Raw genomic sequence first — 4,729 nt, forward strand, 5'->3', positions numbered from 1 at the left:
ACAGACTGGAGTGGAGATGCAACTGTGAAGCCATCTACAAGAAGGGACAGAGCAGACTATACTTCTTGAGGAAGCTTAGGTCCTTTGGTGTTTGCAGCAAGATGCTGCATATCTTCTATAACTCTGTTGTGGAGAGTGTGATCTCTTCTGCCATCATCTGCTGGGGAAGCAGCATCAGAGCAAGGGACTTAAAAAAGCTCAACAAGCTGATAAAAAAGGCAGCCTCTGTTCTGGGGACTCCTCTAGAACCTCTGGAGATCATTGTGGAAAGACGGATTCTTCATAAAATGAAGAACATTATGGAGAACCCTGAGCATCCTCTTCATGAGACTGTCCTACAACAACAGTGTCTTCAGTCAGAGGCTTCTTCAGATGTGCTGTAAGACAGACGCTACAGGAGGTCCTTCCTGCCCACAGCCATCAGCATCTACAACGGCTCTTTGAAGAAACCTTCATAATGAGCTACAACATTTAATTTCCCTTTGGGATTAATAAAGTATTTTTGAATTAAAACTGTGGCACTTGAGAAGCTCTGGATAAAACATATTTACAAACAAAGAAGGTTCATCTTAAATGCAAAATGTACACATTTTTGTACAGTTTTGGCTTAATTAATGCTCTGAGAAAGCTTTTATTTCAGCAAAAGCCATGTTTTAGAGTCTGTATCCTCCAGTTAATGATTATTCAATTACTAAATTAGTTGACAATTATTTATATAGCTAAGGTCAGTCATAATGCAACTCCAAAGGATCACAATTCAAAAATAGTTACAATAGAAGGTAACTGTGACATGAGTCATATTTTTATTTAGATGTTTTATTTGGGAAATTGTCGTGTTAAAGTCTGGCATTAAAAGGCAGGTATCTTATTTTATAGACGTTGTATTTGACAAAGGATGGTGAATATGAATCTGCCAGGGAAGAAAAGAGCGGGACTACAGAGAAGCTGAATGTGCTGAGGTTTGTATGCCCTGGGGGTTGGGGGACTCCCAAAAAGCAGGAAGTAAAAGAGGAATATTCAAAAAGAAAAGCACTGTGAAATATTACATTTGCATCTGCTTACAATGTGAATGCAACAGATTTCTTGTAACATCTTGGCTTTCATCCTTATTGGGGAACTTAGCACCTGATTGTGTATAAATTTTCAGTAGCACTCTCCATCTCTGGATAATTTGAACAGGCAAACCATGAAAGCATAAAAGGTTCTAAAGATTAAACAAAAGAAGATACTTGTCTCAGCAGTGAGAATATATTCCATCACGATCTCTGACTTGTCCAATTGCAAGGTATATTGCTTTAGTGCTCAGTGGTGAGGGAAGGTGGTTTATGATGTTCAACAAAACGTCCTGGAGTGGGTGTATGTGCGTGTGTGTTTGTATGTGTGTAGAGTTGGGTCCTTTTAAATTAAGTCCACAAAAAGAAGAAAATACCAAAAAAGAAAAGAGAGTGTATAACAAAGCCACTCTTTAAGCCACTCTTAAATCCACACCTGCCTCCATCTAATAGAATTGAGAGTGAGTATGTGTGTTTTCAACTGGAGACGCTCTTCAACACACATTTACACAATCTTCAGGAATTAACTTCCCAATCAGTTTGATGTAACCAGCTTCTGTTTAAGGTAGCACATTCACCTTAGACACCTTCATGTGTCTCTCAGATGGCTTTCAGTGGATCTATAGTTATAGTAGTGATCCAACGTTCATAAAGACAGTACTCAATCTCAAACTGGCTATGACATGCAACGGTGATACACTTGGACTAGCTGTAACACTTCTGAAAATGAGAGTCCTGAACTATTTATTAAACCCAGGGACATATGCAAAATTCAGTTTTTTAGCCTTTAAATAAATGCCTCAGTAGCATTTAAAGAGACCGCACCAAAACAATTTGCTCTCAGATGTACCTCAGAACAGGGTTAAAAGAAGAGCCTGTGGTGCTACAATTACAAAGAAGTCAGACCAAAGCATTGCAGTTCCACTTTATATAGAACAAAACCTAATGATTTAAGTGTAAAAAAGAAGGATTTAAAAGCATATGTCCCCTTTAAACCCCAAAAAAATAGTTTATCATCACAGTCAGAGGCATGATCTTGGGAAAAGAAGGAAAAAGTAACAGTCCTGCCACCTGCTGGGTTGCTGAGGTTATTACCATTAGGTGTGATTATGCAGTTAGTGTTTATCATAATGTAAATATTGCTACATATAACCCCTATAAGTGTGTCAAAAGTCTCTATAATCCTATTATAATTTAATAAGATATTTTGTTCACCTGAAAGAGAAGATGCATTATTGAGGACATAAAACATGTTTTTGTAGCATTTTGTATTATTATTTTGTATTCAAAAGGGTTTACTGGGGAATTAGTTGCACTTTTTTCCAAAAAACCATTGTGTTTTATGAATTAAAACCATTGCACTTCAGTAATTTTTTTCTCATTGATGCATTGAAACACAAAGTAGTGTATTATATACTACATACTATACTATAACGGGCATTGCCTGAATAACGAGGTTTCCTATAAAAACAGAAAAAAGCTTTTGCATGCTTTTCTTTTCAGTATTTCTATAACGGTGTACAGGTTTCTGTAAAAAATAAAAATCAATCACCTCATCCAAACATCTGCTGCCCGGTTCCTGACCTACACCAAAACAATCACATTTCACCGTCCTTAAATCACTGCAATGAAACTCTGTTTGAGAAATTATAGAATTTAATTTTGTTGATAAGGCATGAATTGCCTTGGGCCTAAATACATTTCAGAGTTCTTCCCTTTACCAGAACTAAACAAGGAGATGCAGCATTTAGGTTATATGCTCTGGAACCAACTGACTGGAAGCCTCAGTGGTGGTTGGCTCCTTTAAATCAGGAGTAAAAATATGAATGTCCACTGCATCTTTACCATAAAGATTAAAGATTGCTTAAACATTTCTATCATGTCTAAGCATTTTTATTTGCTGAAGTTTTTCGTCATTTTAACATTTCTTTCTTTTATTTTTCAATTTAATTCAGTTTATTTGTAAACTGCATCACAACAAAGGTGGGGTCAAAAGGCACGTTATATAAGAAACCCCACACAATTATTTACAGAAATACACCATTAATTCAGTCAAATCATACAGACAGATTCAAAGTGAATTACAAACATTTCAAATTGATCCTAGCTAATCAACAGTGGTTTTCTAAGCAAACCTAGCTGATGGCATTAAGTCAGTGACTTGCAGCAATCCCTCATACTGAGAATGCATGCGACAGAAAGGAGAACTGTTCTTTAACAAGAAGAAACCTCCAGCAGATCCTGGCATCCTTCGCACCTCAGCGCAACTCGGCCTGTGCAGAGATCGCGGGAGCCTGGCATCGCCGGCTGCACGCCACCAATGAGGCCGCTGTTCACTTCCAATTGTTGCCACTAAGGGGGACTGTGAGAGACATGTCATATGATCTTCGGTCATGCAGAGTTCTGGTCTGGCGAGAAACATTCAAAATTTGCAGTAAATCGGACCTTCCAGATGGAAGCTGCACTCACTTGTTTATTTGTGGGCGGGGCTAAAACAATGCCATGAATTGCCTGTGCCAACATGTTCAGCATTGATCCCTGATGATGTATACTACATTTCAAGTGGATCCGATTATGTATGAGGGAGATAGAGCACTTGAAATATCCTAGGGGGTGCTGTTAATCCATATTTCAATGTAATCCAATAGTGGTGTTTGGGGGCTGACAAAGATCAACCATATTCATTTCGGAGTAAATCGACCTTCTTGATGGAAGCTATACTCATTTGTTTCTTAGTGGGCGGGGCTAAACTGATGTCATCAATTGACTGTCAAAATGTCCATCATTAACTCATGATCATGTATACTACATTTCAAGTGGATCGGATGATGTATAAGAAAGATATAGCCCTTGAAATGTCCTAGGGGGCGCTGTTGATCCAAATTTCAATGTAATCCAATAGAGGTGTTTGGGGGCTGACAAAGATCAACAATATTTATTTTGGAGTGAATTGGACCATACATGTGTAATTTAGAGGCAAACATATGGCCATGGCGTGACATCAGAATTCGCCACGCCGCCACAGCCACACCCTCCAGCCAAACCAGTCAGTATTGGTGACTGTCTTAGACCATCATGTTATCTGTTACTTGGAACAGTCATTGATTAGGTGAAGAACATCAAAAATTGACTCTCTAAAGGAAAACATGACACTTCCTGTTCTCAGGGGGCGGGGCTTTGATGATGTCAGCATCTGATCAGTGAATATTGTTCAAGGCCAGAGGCAGATCAATCTCAGAAGGTTTCAGGTCTCTGCACCTTTTCTTGTAGAAGCTATATCAATTTCATCTTTTATGGTGAGAAGTCATATTTTGAGGCGTGGCCACGCCCACATGCTTTAATATATCAAAAAGCTTTTGATAACTTTTGATCCCCAATCCCTTAAGAGTATACTGAGTGATTTTCAAGTCTTTAAGTCAAAAGCTGTAGGAGGAGTTCGCTCAGATATGCGGGCTAGAAAGGGAAAATTCGGGGACAAAATAACAAATTCAATCCAAAATGGACGACTTCCTGTGGGTTTGGACCAATGCTCCGAGATACTTTTTTGTAGGTCCTGACAAGTTACATATGTGTATCAAATTTCATAATCCTCAGTCAAAGCATGACTTGGGGGTGATTTGTTTACATATTCTAGGGGGCGCTGTGGACGAATTAGACCACGCCCACCAAATATGTCA

At 38.7% G+C, this 4,729-nt stretch overlaps 1 long non-coding RNA gene across 1 annotated transcript; it reads right to left on the minus strand.

Moving 5' to 3' along the window:
- Window positions 1–2,968: 2,968 nt before the first annotated feature.
- On the minus strand, window positions 2,969–3,892 carry LOC124871821. The gene is made up of 2 exons (XR_007039121.1): window positions 3,522–3,892; window positions 2,969–3,414 (listed from the first exon to the last, which is right to left on the minus strand). It is a non-coding gene; the product is annotated as an uncharacterized LOC124871821 (long non-coding RNA).
- Window positions 3,893–4,729: the final 837 nt, after the last annotated feature.

The sequence above is a fragment of the Girardinichthys multiradiatus genome, chromosome 7, assembly GCF_021462225.1.
Source record: "Girardinichthys multiradiatus isolate DD_20200921_A chromosome 7, DD_fGirMul_XY1, whole genome shotgun sequence".
Taxonomy (NCBI): domain Eukaryota; kingdom Metazoa; phylum Chordata; class Actinopteri; order Cyprinodontiformes; family Goodeidae; genus Girardinichthys; species Girardinichthys multiradiatus.